The following is a 17088-nucleotide window of genomic DNA, read 5'->3' as shown; positions in this document are numbered from 1 at the left end:
TAATAGCTCACCATCTCATTCTCCACCTGGCCCTCTCTTTTTTCTATTTATCCGTCTTTCTCACGCAGCTCCTGACTCTAGCCTCTCTCCGCTGCTGTTGCTCAGTGTCTCTCTCCTCCAGTTTACTTGCTGATGCTGATTGCCTCTGTAATGCACTGAAAATATCCTGGGTGGCTATTCAGCGCAAATTGCTTTGTGTTGTGTTGCTATAGAGCCCAAACTAACTAGACTAGGGAGGCAGGCTGAGGCCTCCACAGTTTGAGGGAAAATAATGACGGAGGCTGTTTATTGGCCTCGCTGTTAAGCTCCAGGTTTTGCTGCTACTGCGCAGAAATAGTTGTGGCATGATAGTATGTGTTCAGTACTGTTTTGATGAAGCCCCTTGGTGTAAGCTCACCTCACATTTTAAATATATCTTCTATACCAACATATCTGGATGCTTTCCTGTTAACGGATCAGGGCTCCTATTTATCAAGCGCCTCAGCAGAGGAAAACAAGACTCTGTCAAGACCAAGTACAGTATATGGCTGGACCGTGTATGCTCAGTCTGGGAATTTGTGGCTACGTGGTTACACAAATAGTTAGCGGTCATGTCTATAATGTTAAATCCACTGATGGTACATGTCCACAGCCTTCATCCTTTCCATGCTTCCCATTCACTGTCTATGTGTAAGCAGCGTGCGATGCATTCTGGTAGCGTGGCGGTGCGATTCCAGCGACAGGGGGTCAGGTTAGCCGCTCCTCATTTGCATAGAGTTGAAGTCTAGGCTACTTTATGCAAATCAGGGGCGTCTGACGCCATAGCCATGGGAAACATCTTTCCAGTGGACCGCCACACACCCTCAGCCTTCTCCAAGTCACCTGCCGACGCCACTCGCTGCCTCTGGAACTCCGGTGACGATTCAAAATAAAGACAGATTTAGCAACTGCATGGCTTATTTCTTGCATAAAAGTTTCAGAAACACATTTCTGTGAACTATTTTCTTGATATAAGAGAAGAAAATTTCCATCGAGCCGCCATGTTGGTTTCCGCTTTGAACGGCTAATGAGGAAAACTCCAACACTCGGCCAACCAATCTTGTGACTTCATCAATCAGTCAGTCAGTCACTCAGTGACAGACTTATGCATTTGTAGGGCTTGGCCCTCTGCGTTCCGCCAAAAACTCCTTACTGGCCAAAGATCCTCAAAGAGACACATATTTGGTCCCACTTTTAGGACCAGGCTAAGAGCATTTCATCAAACTTTGGTAACTTAGGGAAATCCCTCCTATCTCTGCTGATATGTCAGGAGTTACCATGAGATGGTGTTAGTGGAGAGATTCTATGAGAGGAGAAATGTTTTGGGAATGCATGATAAACAAGAAGCTTATTGAAAGATCATTTTGATAAAAAACAAATAATATTGGAGCCCTTGTGCAAGATGCAAGAGGAGAAACACATGCTGTCCTTGCAGAAGCCGTGTCCTCAGTGTTGCACTTTATTGTAACAGTGTATGAGTGTGTCAGAGCCAATGATTTTTGCAGTCATAAATCAAACGTTGATCGTGCCTATAAAGATAATGTGCACGGCGAGGTTCCTCAGTGACAGCAGACTATCATGTCCCCCTGGCTGGATGTCAGCTGCATAATGAAGGATATCCCAACTTAATTACAACAGGTAAAATATTTTTATAGGGTCTTACATCCGTCATTTTTAATTAGGGCTATTTCAAAATTGATAGCAGGGCTATAATATTTGAGAGAAGAGGATTCTTGTAAACAATATATGGTCATAGTGTTATGGTGCATCTCCCAAGACTTTGTGACATTACAGAAGTAACAAATTCCTCCTCTCATGTAAGGCACCTAACAAATGGTGGAGTTGAAAGGGGAATTGGACAGTGGATGAGACCATCCCGTTTTCTCAGTGGTGTTGGCGCACGGACACACCAGGAACGTCAGGAGCGGCTGTGTGGCGGCTGCGTGGCGGCTGCGTGGCTGCTGCGTGGCGGCTGCGTGGCGGCTACGTGCGGCTACGTGGTGGCTGCGTGATTCACAGCGTCGGGCCGTTCACTACCAGCTGCATTTTCAGTTGCTTGTCTGCTGTGTTTCTGCTGCAGCTGCTGCTGTCAGCCCTTTCTTTCTACATAGAGTGTTAATGGCCATTTCATTTCATCATAAATATCATTTATATTTAATTTTAGACAGAGAAAGGTTAAGAAACGTGTGGTAATTGTAAATAATAGTAATAATCCACAATTAAAACTCCATACTATATTCATTCATGGAGCTCTCCAAGTCACTCTATGTTCTATAACACTGTCCGGCACATATTTCAGAATAAAAGCCTCGTGTTAACAAGATGAAGGAATTCTGTCCACAGAAAAAAACGCTTGAGGGCTTTTATTTTTAAATGAAAGCAGGAAGTGTTGTAATAAGTCCTTACTTTTTTTCATCTCCGTAACATTTTCTACAGATAGACATGCGAAACTGTAGTAATGTAGCTGATGTGCTGTTAATATACAGTCAATAGATCACCTTCACTGTCTGTTGTTGCTGTGAGACACGCGCGACACGTGTCCAAAAATAGGGCGAGACCTCTATTCTCTAGAAGAGACGCAGCTGAGACGCGCGTTCACACGCAGGCAGTGTGGCTGCTCTAACCTGTTACAGGGATGCCGAAATAAAAAAACAAACAGGTAACGCAGCCGCCAAGCGCTGCTGACGTTCCTGGTTTGTTGGCGGTTTGCAGCCGAATATACATTTATTTTGCTTAACCTGCCCAGGTAGTGTGTGTGTGTGTGTGTGTGTGTGTGTGTCTATCTATGTCTGTGTATATGCAAATCAGGATGTGTGGTCTCCGAGGAGCGATTGGTCCCACCTGCCAAGGCGCCGACCCTCTTCAAGCGGGAGGGTCCGGATTGGAGCGGCACACGTCCCGGTCCTCCAATCACCAGGAGCTACAATCAGCTGGTGAGAGACTCAAATCTTGGCCAGCCTGACAGTGGCAGTGGCTCTGTACAGCTCGCCTCTCTAACCTTTTAGTATGTTCCTCTGAGGACTCGAAATCTTTGATTGTGGTGGTTAATGTTGTAAAATGTACTCGTTATAAGATTGGAGAAAGTGGGGGCCAGGTTAGTGTATGTTAGAGACTGATCTGCAACACTTAGAAGTATTTTTTACAGTATCACTAGTGTGCAGGGGTGCTGCTTTGACTTGTGATCTTTTTGTTCTATTACTAAAGTTTAATTAGTGAGGTTTTATTTTCCATCCAGTTTCTTTGTAGTAAGTTTAGGTGCATAGCTCCCAGTTTTAAGGAGTCCCTCCTTTTGTTTTATTTAGTTTTCTTGATTTCTAACGCACCCGCTTAGCCCCTTTTTCCTTTGTCTGCCTCACCACCTTTTGCTGTAACAGAAAATCAAACTCTTTGTAAATAAAATAACTTTATTTACCAAGAAAATCTGGTTTAATGTTGCTTCCCTTTACCGTAGCGAGCTGGGTCGTAACAACGGTTTGCAGCATGTGCTTGTGCAAGATATGTACAAGATAAAGCACTATTATAACAACTGTCAAACCTGTGGTTGGATGGGTCCTGATTTCACTCGCTGAGTCAAAGTTACTCATTTAAATTTACTTCATAGGCTAAAACAAAAGAGAGAGTGGCCATGTTTACAGTGTACGGATATAAATGATGTATTTGTAATAGCATCTTCTAATTATTTTTAACCATATTTTTGGGGCTGTCAAAGATAGCGCGATAACATGTTAACGCAAATTTTCATTTTATGTAGTTCTGATCACACTGATGTATGTTCAAGTGTTTATTTTTTATGAAGTTTGGTTTTGATTTGTTATTTGATGCTAAAAAGGGGTGAGGGGAGGCTGCACGGTGGTGCAGTGGTTAACACGACTGTCGCCTCACAGCAACAGGTTTGAATCCGGTTTGAATCTGGCTTGGAACTCAGGGCCCTTCTGTGTGGAGTTTGTATGTTCTCAACCCCGTGGTTAGCGTGGTTCTCTCCGGGTTCTCCTGTTTTCCTCCCACAGTCCAAAGACATGCAGGTTCATTGTTGACTCTAAATGTCCCGTAGGTGTGAATGTGAGCGTGAATGGTTGTCTGTCTCTATGTGGTCAGTCCTGTGATAGTCTGGAGACCTGTCCAGGGTGTACCCCGCCTTCACCCAATGTCAACTGGGATCAGCTCCAGCACCCCCCCTTGCGGCAGACGTGCAGCCAGGGACTCGCTGAGGGAGTCATTCAAGTCATGTGTTTTGCAGGAGGAATTGCGTGTGTTGTGTTCAAGACAGTAAATACACCAGCTGATTCGAGTAGGGGTCGTTGCTTTAAAGCTCTGCAGTGTGGTTCCTTTTCATCTTTGAATACTGTAGACAGTAATATATTTATTTTTATTGCATTAAATAGTTTGTTTTTTGTCTCCTCTTCTCTCGTTTCAGGTATCAGGCAAATAATACAGCGAAGGATCTCAGGAACTGTGAAGACCAGCAAGTAGAGAAGACCACTAAAAAGTGTGTGTGTGTGTGTGTGTGTGTGAGAGAGAGAGGAGAGAGAGAGAGAGAGAGAGACTGTGTGAGAGACTGTGTTTTCCAGTGCGACAGTGAATGCGTGCTGTAACTTTTTCATGTGCTTTTAAAAGTGCAGCTGTTTTAGTCTGGACCAAGACACTGTCAGATTAAACTCTATGTTTTATGCACTCGCCCATATTCAGACTGGATATGGGTCACACTGGCTCTTTTTATACTGGCTCTTTTTATACACTGGTCTCATTACATTTTTGGGGTCACTCAGCTTTTTACACTGTTAGCCTCGTAAATAAATCATTAACATCCCCGGTCCTGCTTCAGAGTGCTGGTCATCTGTTAATATCTCTTGGTTGTGTAAATATTGCTTTATGTTCATTTTAAAAGTGAGCTGTATGGGAACAGCAGACAATATAACACCCAATCACAGACTGTGTATGATGTGTCGTCACTGAGTGTCGCTCTTTAAGTGAGTCAGACTTGGCAGAGGGCACCGCTGTGCCAGGCCGGTCCCAGTGAGGCGAGCGAAAAGAAGGGCAGGGGGTAAGGGGGCTGACTCCTGCAGGGATGGTGGCCAGGAATAGAAGTGGTCAGATGGGGCAAGTATTGATCAGCAGGAGGGGTCAGAGGATCAGCTGGTGCACACCGCAGACTGGCCGCAACGTCAGAAGGGATGTACAGAGCGCAGGGATACTGGGGCAGATATGGACGGATATGGACAGATTGTGGCATTTGAGGAAGGAGGGCCGGTTATTGTTTGGTGCTGAATTCACATAAGATGTTGGGTAACTGATACTAAGTATAAACTATAAATACTCTAATCAGGCTGTTTTTTTTCTCTATTTGACAATTATTACTGATGTGATCAGGGATTAAAGTAGATGTAAGTAAATGAAACCTGCAGTAGGCAGAATGTTTTTTAGCATCAATGGGCGAAAAATTCCATAATAACCTTTCAGCATATTGTAATTCAGTGTTCTGAGAGAAAAACTAGACTTCTGCTCCTCCTCATGGCTCTGTTTTCAGGCTTTAAAAAATCCAGCTGTCAATCACGTTCGTAACTCTGATCAAACGTCAAACTAAGCAGCGCTGATCAAATATGAATCAATATGCTGTTACTGTAATGACTATTTCTCTCCTCATGTTTTTCAGAATCATCTTGTAGTGTACTGTTTAGCTGTAAAAAAAATTCTGATGTTGTAAAAGCTGTTTACAGTCAGTACTATATTTGAACATCCCGCCCAGTTGCACAGAAGTTTGCGAAATAGTCACAAAATTGAATGTATTGATTCGTTTACATAGACAAGAGTTTTCACTTTTTTTTCTGGATGGTCCAGCACAAAATCAAATTTTGTATGTAATCTACGTAGATGGTTAACCGGGAAGTATAAAGAGCAACGGACCCATGTAAGGAGGATGGGCGGGCCAAAAAAACACAGACTTTAGCCAGCAGAGTGGTGTTTGTGTCCTGTGTGAAAACCACAAGTCAAAGTTGATTTATTGTCATGGAACCTCCGTATTTAAGTTACACAGCATTTCCAGAGTCATTTTAACCCAAATCGCGATCTTTTCTTAAAACTAACGAAGTCGATTTTGTCACGAAGCTTCCGTACTTAAGTTACGCCACTTCCGGTGTTTTTAAACCCAAACTGGGAGTAGTTTGTTGCTTAAGCCTAACCAAGTCGATCTATTCCTAAACCTAATTAGTTTGTTGCCTAAACCTAACAAAGTCAATTTATTCCTAAACCTAAGTAGTTTGTTTCCTAAGCCTAACCAAGTTAGTCTATTCCTAAATCTAACTAAGTAGTTTTATTTTGAAAAGACTGGAACGGAAAGTTGAGACATGCGTCACGTGTTGTTGGACATTCGTAGGAAAACGCAAGAAAAATATGTTGTTGAAAGTCGTGCTGAGCATCAGGAAAAAAAAGGGAAATTGTGTCTATGTACACGCATCAAATACATTCAATTTGTGACTGTCCGTGAGAGTGTGATGGAACATCGGAAGGCCAGTGTTTTAGTCAATGTATCTCACATATCTATGGGCATTTTTATTGGGCCTTTAAAACAATTTTTTTAATCTGATTTCCATAAATCGTCAAAGAAAATGTGTATGATAATATTAGAAATAGAAGAGGGCACAACATCAAATAATTAAAGAGCTCCAGTCAATCATGAAACATGGAAAAACCATGTAGAAAACATGATGGAAATATGACTTTTCTGTTTATTTCATGTATTAATTCGAGGAAGGTTACCAGGGGTCTCATTTATAACCGATGCGTACACACAAAATGGGGCCTGAGATGTGCGTACACCACTTCCCATGCAACAGTTGTGATCTATAAAAACAAACGTGACGGGAAAATGTGTGCACCGGTAAGGAAACTCTGACTCATGCATACGCACATTATGGAGGCACCGAGGTAGGGGGAACCGGAGACGCAGATGGTGAGGTGGTGAATTGAAGCCAGACTGTAGAAATGAAAGGTCACCTATTATGCAAAATGCACTTTTCCATGTCTTTTAAACATCAATATCTGTCCCCAGGTGTGTCTACAGGTCACCATAGTATCATACAAAACCATCCTCTCTTTTCTCCTGCTCCATCTGTCCGAAAATGGGTCTAAAAAAACACTGAGCAGGCACTTCCTTACTTTGGTGACGTCGGTGACGAATTTCATGCCATATAAGGGTTTCCTTGTGGAACGGTTAGAACCTCCAGCTAGGTGACCCCGCCCACAGAGTGACTCTCTCTGGTCCGCCTCGTAACTATAAGCAACGTCTGCTCCTACTTCTGTTAGTCCTGCAAGAACCAGCAGAAACTCCCATCATCTGAGATAAATATAACTCTTTCACAAAGGCTTTATGTAATTACACTGTTTAAACAGGTGATATTTATATATTATATATTTGATGTCATGCATGTAGAAGAGTACAGGTAGTAAATAGTGACTGTAAGCAACACGAACACATTTCTGTTTCACAGTCAAACTTTATTTGAGTAGACAGATGACAATATTAATTATATACAGCATTTTTAATTCCACCTTCAGTTATGTTGACATGGTACAGGAGAAAGTCTTTCAGCTCCAGTAAACTACGGTAAGCTCCGGTAAGCTAAGCTCCGGTAAGCTCCGTACGGTGAGTGTAACGTTAACCGGTCTGTAGTCATGGTAACACAGAGACAGCTCCTACAGTAACTAATACACCATTACTCTGATTACTTCCATACGTTTATCAGGTGTCTTTTACCAGAAATAATGAACTGACTACTGTTTCACATCTTCTATTTTCCACCCTGATGTTTGCTGTGTTTACACACCGTCACATAGCGGTAGCATGTAGCTACATGCTAACATGTTAGCTCTGTATCTCCATGTAAATAGAACTATCTGCTCTTCACTGGGATGATTCTGTCGGTCATTTCTCACAGATGGACCTGTAAAGACAAACGTAAAACAGAGTGTATGTTTACGGTTTACAGAGTTTATGCAGAACGTAAATACTGAGCTAACTAACTATAGATAGCATTATTTACTGAGCAAAACCGTCAGGAAAAACCTGGTATCTTGACCGCAGATGTTGATCATTTCTCGCCGATTTCGGATCAGATTCCTCCGGTCCTCCGGCTGTGTGAAGTTTCTGGTTTATAAACTTTGAAGTAGTTTATAAACTCTTCCTGGCTGCTTCTCTCTGTGTAGCTCATGGAGCTGCTACAGTCTGTAGCTCACGGAGCTGCTAAAGGGGAGGGGGAGAGAGTGACGCTGTGTTGAGGGCGTTTGATTGACAGCGGACAGCAGGAAACGCTGACCAATCAGAGCAGAGTGGGAGGAAGACAGGCTCTGAATCAGGGTTTTTCAGACAGAGGCTGAAAAGGACTGCATGCAGGCAGACCGAGGCAGACAGTATGAGAAGAATCAAGTTTTTTTTAACATTACAGCATGTAAACATGTTCTAGTACAACATTAAAATACATCTATGAACCTGAAATGAGCACAATATGAGACTTTTAAATGTCATGATACGTATAATGATGCCTCTCACACATTTAACTTCACTTCATACTTATATCTACTTTATCATAAACATTTAAAACAGCAGTGTTCTTTGTGCTAGTGAGCCATAACTATTCCATAAGCACCTTACAAAATGTAAAATATATAAGGCAACTCAAATCTCAAATCAAATTCCGCTCAATATCTCATCAGCGCTGTCTCACCATCACGTTCCCCACCTCCGGGGTGCAGAGGAAACGGCCGGACTACCGACACTTGCAGTCAGCTGTGGAGCAGCTGATGAAATCCTCATCATCAGTTGTAGAAATCCAAGATTATATCAAATAGCATTAAAGAATGGCAGAACAGAGCACCAATAGTTTTAAATGATATCTTCTAATAGTGTGCAGATATCACCAAGTACGCTATTAGTTTTCATAAAAGTTGTTGTGTAAAATCGCTGCAGTGAACATGACATGACTTATTAATTTATTTATGGTTTATTAGATAGGGATTGATACAGTATGCATAGGCAAAATGAAAATAGCTATATGCAACACGCAGAGAAAGTTACATAATATATGGAGCGACCGATGTTGAAAGTTATGTGGTATAATAATGAGTATGACAAGCGAGAAAGTCCACTAAGGGTGGGAGAGAGTAACAGTGGATGGGTCTAACAAACACAGGACTTTAAGCCAGGAGGCCGCTGTTCATGTCTCATGTGAAGCCAAATTAAACGTTGACTTTACGGCTGTCACGTAACGTTATTAGGCTTGTTACGTAACGTTATTAGGCTTGTTACGTAAACGTTATAAAGGCTTGTTACTTAACGTTATCTAAAAGTCTGATAAGGGGCGGTTATATACAGTATTTACTAGACGCTGTCAAAGTCAATGCGATAATAACGTGTTAATGCAAATTCGTTTTGACGCCACTAATTTCTTTAACGCATTAACACAATTTACGATTTTTAGGTTGTAGCGGACTCAGTTTTAAAGCTGGAATGAAGATTCTGGCATCATATGAAAGTATTCAATTCAATTTATCTTTATATAGTGTCGAATCATAACAGAAGTTATCTCGAGATACTAGAAAACCTGCAAAAACTGTCTACTGTCTTCGCCTCTTATACATCAAGGCAAATCAATAAGCTCCAGAGTGGCAGTTGAGACTTAATCGCACCAAAAATCTCACATCCGACTGCGTCTCCTCATCGCCGCTCCTCTTCGCTTTTGAAATTTCTGGATCTCCCAAGAGTTTTGGAATGAACTGGTTAAAAATAGTAAAAAAAAAAGTCTCTATTTATGTGGAAGTCTCCACTTTTCTGGACGTTGGATTTAATAAAGACAGAGAAGAAGAGAGTCACTTATTGTGGGAAGTCAAAGTTCACGTCTCTAAGTCCCCCACTGTAATGTTCATTATGTGTATATTGAGTGTGTGGTGTGAGACCTGTGAGATACTTGAAAACCTGCAAAACCGTTGCATTCTTACATTGCGTTGTTACGTTGTTACGTTGTTGTGTTGTTACGTTGTTACGTTGAGTTGTTACATTGCGTTGTTACGTTGCGTTGTTACATTACATTGTCACAATATGTTGTTATGTTGTGTTGTTGCGTTGTGTTGTTGCGTTGTGTTGTTTTGTTGCATTGTTACGTTGTTACGTTGCATTGTTACGTTGCATTGTTGCGTTGTTACGTTGCGTTGTTACGTTACGTTGTTACGTTACGTTGTTACGTTACGTTGTTACGTTGCATTATGTTGCGTTGTTACGTTACGTTGTAATGTTGCATTGTTACATTGCGTTGTTACGTTACGTTACGTTGTTACGTTACGTTGTTACGTTACGTTGTTACGTTACGTTGTTACGTTAACCAATCGTTTCACAACATTAACCACGTGGCATTGTGCGTTTATGCAAGCGTGGTACGAGGTTGATATGAAACATATTTATGAAACATACGTTTGGCTCAGAAACATTGATATTCAACGTATCCCGTGGTTTGCAGAAACGTACAATGCCAATATATTTTCTGCCGATTGGGCAAACCTTCCTACCCGTTGTCAGTTCCTATCTCCACCTCCACCTACTCACATTTTCAACTGCATCCACCATCCATCACCAGATACTTTATTTTAACATTTTAGCATTATTCACAAGTCAAACAAAGCTATTGATGAATCAGTATTAACGCTACAGGATTCTACCTCACTGGTCTTCTTCCTCCTCTGTTTTCTTTTGCTCCACCATCTGCAATCCCTCCATCGTCTCCTCCATCTCCCCTTTCACTCTCTGAGTTTCAGAGGCCCTGAGCAGTTGAAACTTGGGTCGACATCTTTGCTTCTTGGTTATTTAGAGCCTGAAGACTCTGACAGAGGGCAGCGATCCTGCTGTCGTCCTCTGACAGCGACAGCCACGGTTCTCTCAGCATCCCTCTGTCTCCTCCATTCTCTCCCTCGTTCTTTTTGAAGAAAAGCTGTCTTATTTTGTCTCACCATCAACTCTGACCTCCTTTTATCTCCTTGTTGAAATGTTTAGCTGTTATTCTCAGCTTTATAATTGCTCCCCCCCCAACCAGGGTTTATTTGCTGTTGAAAAAAAATGTTTTTCCCCAATATTGTGTTTTACAATGCTGCGGCCGTCGAGAATGCCGGATGAAATAGTCGTTCCTGCCCGAGTCCGACTAGCCACGTAGTAATCGTCAACAATGCTAAATCATTCCAAATTTTACGTACACACGTCACGAGAATCAAGCTGATTTTGGACCCGATTCCCCCTCCCAACAATCGTCAGCAAAGCCCCGATTTTTTGATGGGTTCTAAAGATGATCTTTCCAGACATTCCTGTGATGTGAGGTATATCAAGAGTGTTTTTTGACATCCCTCAATCGGCTCGAAGTCCATCCTGGACACACCGATTTCAAATCATAAATATTAAACATGTTCAGTATTTACGATTGGACATCCTGTTGTGTGTGGGGAACCCCGAGGACAGCCGATGACGCAGTCACGTGGGAAAGAACGATAGCACAATTCAGAACCAGCTGACTGAAGAAGGAAGGGCAACCACCGCCGTGATGGCGGCCACGGCTAACGTATGGAGCTAATGTAAAACGTGAAGCATAAAGTAGTAGTAAGATCTCAGAAATGGAGGAGCAACTTGTTAATTTGTGGCAACAACACAAGTGTTTATTTAACGTGTCTCCATGACTTTATCCATTATTCGTGAATTTTTAGTACAAAGAAATGTAAAAACTAACATCTCTTACCATGTTTGTTCAAACTAAAGTCACGTTTGATCGCAAGAGATTTTCCGAGATTAGTTTTTTTTTAGTTGTGACTCTCGTTGTTCATTAATGAATCCATTAGTGTGTGGTGGCTGTTTTAGCCAAATCGTTGCTCTCCACACACTACAGTAACAAAACTGTTAAATTTAACATAACATGCCGTTATTTGTGGGCTCTCTCCCATTTTACACATCTGTTAAGATTTGAAAAATCTTTTCTTGTGCTCCAGCCTTAAGATAAACAGAATGTTGAGGTACTAAATTATAGCTGCTTCTCTACATTATGTTACATACTGGACAACAAAAAACAAGAAACGATGGCAAAATAAGAGGCAGAAACATAATGAAGTGTGCTTTCTCAAAAACAGCAACATCATTTTTCATTCATTGAAGCCCAAGGCCCATGCAAAGAGAGAGTAGAGCAAGAAAGAGACAGCGGGGGAGAAATTTTAGAAAGCACTGGACCATTATTGTGTGTTAATGGGGAGCAGTGACATCTCCCCTCTGTATCATTCCTGCACATCATGAGGGAAAAGGTCTGTGAAAGCATGGAACAAGAATCAAAAAAGTGCTTAAGAAATCAATCTGTTGAACTGTTGAAACTCTGACCAGTACAAATGAGAAGATGCTCCAAAGCGTGGCTGCCCTTGAGACGTTTCTCTCTGCAGATCTGCAGCTAAGCCAAACAAAGGATGACGAGCGAAACCACGGGCCACGGCCGTCTGTAAAGAGAAGAGCAAAGTGTTCAGTTTTCTTTTGATTGGAGTCGACGAGCTCCAGAGATAGACGGCGAGAGTTTACAGAGGCATCAACAGCCGGATGAGGAATGTCTTCAGCTCTTTGAAGAGACACGACGGCAATGTGGAGGGGGAGGAGAGCTTAAAGAATCTATCTTGCAATTCACTTTCTTTGTGAATGAACTCGTCTCATCAAATATTTCTGCATCAGTCTGTGATTTCTTACATTTCCCACAATGGCTTCTTATAACCCCTAGAAAACAGGTAAACATTTTGAATATAGAATAATATCTATAATATACAGCTTGCTAGCTAACACTGGTTAGCTACTTCATGAACATATTTGTATGTCTCTGTCTACAACTGAGCACCAACACAACAGAGATATTCAAGGTAATGCGCATCAAACGCAGTAATTACATATTTTAGGGTGAATGCTACCTTGTAATCATTATTCTCTTATAATATTAGCTATTGTTTACTCTAAAACTACCAGTGTCACTGACAGTTGACTTTCTTTCTGCCTTTTGTTTTTCTATTTTGTTCCTCATAAATGTCTGTTTTTTTTCAGATTTCTTACGGAGATTAAAGAAGAATTCAGGAAGATACTAAACGTTCATTAAAAATATACCCAGAAGGATTAGTAATAGTATATACTTGATAACGCCAAAGTTAAATTTACGTTGCTTGGGGAAGTCCAAGTCCAGCCTCAAATAAATCGAGACAAGCTCAAGTCAAGTCTCAAGTAAATTGTCACAAGTTCAAGTCAAGTCTAAAGTCCACAAACACATGATCTCTATCAACAGATATCTGCATATGAATGCAGAATTAATTAATTATTTAATAACTTGTAAACTAGTTACTTGTGAAACAATCCCGTTGTAGATGTTGGCTCTCAACTCCAACTCCATTCCTGCGTCTCAAGTTGCTAATCGGAATGTGTACTGTGACCGGCGCACGGAAGAGGACGCCTTGACCCAGATATTTGTTATCTGGATGTCCGCTGGCTACACCGGAACACCAGAAATATTGTCCGTCGCCCCCAGAGGATAAATCATTGTCAGACAGATTGCCGATGGGTTCTGAGATTGACCAACACAGTTCTCACAAGTCCTTCAAGAAAAGTCCAAGTCAAGTCTCAAGTCAATCGAGACAAGGTTAAGTTATGTCTCAAATAAGTCTCAAGTAATTTGACACAAATTCAAGTCATTCCGCGAGTCAGTCAACACTGGTTTAAACTATTTTCTGAAGTCAATTGAGACCATTTTAAGGCAAGTCTTAAGTCAACCACTACAAGTTCAAGTCAAGTCTGTAGTCTACCAGAGCAAGCCTCAACATCAAGTCACAAATCTTACTAGGCAAATTGCACATGAACATGTAGGTCTTTTAAACCTTTGAATGATGGCTATCATTCAGCATTTGAACATTTCACTTTCAAAGGAGTGTTTATGGTTCCATATAAAACCAAGCCCTTTCATTACAGTCAACCTAATAAATTAATATTTAAGCTTTGTTGCTATGCAGGTCAGGTTGGCCTTGTTCTGGTATTTTGCCAGATCAAAACAGAAGACTTGATGTTTTTGCTGTCACGTTTCAGGCATATCAGGTCTCAGAGCTATAAAGTCCCAATCAAGTCTCAAGATCTAATTTTGAGACTGAAATCTGACTCAAGTCTGAGCCTCGTCTCTAGCTCTGTTTAGCATGGTACTACCATCCAGACCTTTTATCATGTAAAGCATATGGGATTCACTTGTTTTTTGCTTGGTTTGATGAGTTTTATATAAAACACGAATAAACGGCATCTTTGATATGTTGGTGCAGCCCGTTCATATGAAAAGGCATATAAATAACGTGCAAGGCGTTTAGCGTGCATTACGCCTTTTTTGATTTGGTGTGTCATTTGTACGCCATGTATCCTGTACTGACTGCAATGTAAACGCATTCGTGTATAAATGCTACGGTACGAGTTAGTGACATAGCTTAGTATAAAAAGCGAGAAAGAACACTTATGGAGGTTGGTGGAGAGGTCAAACATCGGACATTTAACCAGGAGACCCATGTTTGAGACTGTTGTTTAGTTAGGTTAGTGATATTTTCTGTAGTTGTGATACGTTGTTTCTGTACATGTTTTACTTAGTTTACTGACTTATTTTAAACCCAACCATGACGTTTTCCCTTACCCTAACTACTGTGTACAAATGACACATCTCACAGGCTAAAATGCATACTCATGACACGCGGAATGTCAGTGTAATGTGGTGGTATACGCGTTCCTGTGAGACCCGGTTAGTCGGTTAGTATGTAAGCAGACACATTGTCACAGATGCTTGACTGCACAGAATCAAGGTACAGATTTATATTTTACTTTTTCTGTGGTCCAAAACGATCTCCGATTCTCTCACATGAATGACTTCCAAGAGAAAGAAGAGACAAAGTGCTCTCAGTCCCTTTTATCCCAGGATTCTCCTCTAGCTGATTTCTCACTACTTGGTTTAACCATCAAACAGTCTTTCATGTGGTCCCAAACTCTTGGTGAGCTGAAAGTCTCCACAGACATGAAATATTAACTGTAAGTCTGTCTGTGTCTCCCTCCTGGAACAGCTACAGTATACCTGGGCCCCGTGGTGGTTTTCCGCTGGATGGAGATTAAAGGGTCCAAGACACAAATCACATCATACATAGCTTCAGAGAACATCAACAGAAAGAATACACTTCCTCTCTTATGTACCTTCCTGTCTCAAGGTAACACTCTTTGATGCATTAGGGACACCGTGTGCTCATGTACAGGTGAATATGTGTGTTTGTGTTTATTGGTGTGTGTGCTGGCAGCGGTTGAGAATCCTCCAAGGTAACGTGCAAGAGCGCTTGAAGGGAATTCTGTTTTGGTGAAGGGTTTCATCTACATCTGCCTGACTGTCCTCTACTTGCCCGTTTCCTGATATGTAGTTGCCTATAGTTGCCATGCCAACACATTCTCATCCCAAATCGTCACATACGGCCACTTTGTCACGCCCCTTGGCGTCACTTTAGGTTTAGGCAACTAAACCATTTTCGTTTAGGAAAAAACTACATGGTGGGGCTTAAAACTACTATGTTTGTAAATGAAACTGAACGTTGTGAACACGGGACAAACAGCTGATTGTAATGTGAAAGTGAAACTTAACACACAGGACATGAACAGGTGTCCTTGTGTTTGTTGGACACATCCACCGACCCTCCCACCCGCCCTTAGAGTGTCTTTTCTCTTAAACTACGTCACCACAGCACTTTCTTGGAGCGTTTACTGTTGCTGCGAATGGGTTTACATTGTAGTTAATGGAACGCCCGGTACGTCTCATACTGGTGCTAAAGGGTGCCTTGTTCAGCGGTATCACACTCCAACGGCCGTGACAAAGCCTCTATATTTGATGCTCTGGGAATGAGAACGGGGCTGGCGATGCACATATATTGTAGAAAGCAAGAACACCATTGAACTTATTCCAGGGTTCAGCACAGTATTCCAATAGTGACACTGACACTGACACATGACACTGATATATTTTCTATTCATCTATCTATCATCATCTTTTAAGTTGAAATGATGAACTTGTCATCAGACAGTTGCTTATTTGGACATCCAGCAGATACGGAATAGCATTAGCATTTCTTTGGAGTTGTGTTTCTGGTCTTCTGAATAATGTAAGTCCATTCACTCCTGTTTTAGTTCTGTTTCGGTTTCCACCAATCCCTGAAATATGGCTCCCTAGCTGCACCAATATGTTCTTGTCGCCGACCTGGTCTGTCTGCTGTTTGGTGCTAGACAGGTACGCTACCATGGGCTTTTTTACTGAAAACCACTGTCTGCTGTGAGAGCGGTCAGAGTGAACCAAAACAAAACCGTTTGATCCATTGTTAATTTAAGAAATATTAATTATAGCAGCATAGAATGTATATTGATAAAAAGTGAAAGCCAATTGGTCGTTCCATTGCAATATAAGCACCCAGCAGCAGAGCTACGCTTCCACCATTTTAGACCGAATGCAACTAACAGATGCCAGTAAAACATCCACCAACAAAGTTCTGTTCAAAAGTAAAACAAAATGATTGTCTATTGTTTCTTTCTATTGTCATAATTAATGTCTCTACCGAAATGGCCTGTGTTGAATAATGAAATATCATAAATATACATACTATTATAATTATTCACCTTTGTTCCAGACAGACAATGTCATACTTCACACGGCTGCTGGAGATCCTTGTGAGGTAAACATATACAAAGGTCATTTTTAGGCAACAATTGCTGTTGTTTTTCTCGTGTGGACGATCTCGAAGTAATCCCTGGTTCAACAGAACTTTGTCACAGCAGACATTTGGACTTGTTTTAGGAAAATCACAGGTGTATGTACGTGTAACTAATCACATAAACAGTGGCTCAGTTGTGTTTATATTATTAATACATCTGTGTTTTTCCTGCTCTGACTGTCTACTGTGAAAAGCCCTATCATGAATACTATAATATAATATTTTTGGCCAAGTTTGATGCTTCAACTCTCTTTTGACTTATTTTGTCTGGGT

At 41.3% G+C, this 17088-nt stretch overlaps 1 protein-coding gene across 1 annotated transcript in view; it reads left to right on the top strand.

Annotated features, from left to right (window-relative positions):
- The window catches only part of LOC119483481 (endonuclease V-like), a 94950-nt gene extending 90010 nt beyond the window's left edge, over window positions 1–4940 (top strand). Inside the window, 1 exon segment of the mRNA XM_037761590.1 lies at window positions 4433–4940. The gene's annotated coding sequence lies outside the window, so the exon portion shown is untranslated.
- The last annotated feature ends 12148 nt before the right edge of the window (window positions 4941–17088 follow it).

This window comes from Sebastes umbrosus, chromosome 3, assembly GCF_015220745.1.
Source record: "Sebastes umbrosus isolate fSebUmb1 chromosome 3, fSebUmb1.pri, whole genome shotgun sequence".
NCBI lineage: Eukaryota > Metazoa > Chordata > Actinopteri > Perciformes > Sebastidae > Sebastes > Sebastes umbrosus.
Note: the sequence above shows the minus strand (reverse complement) of the source record. Positions and strands in the feature narration are given on the sequence as shown.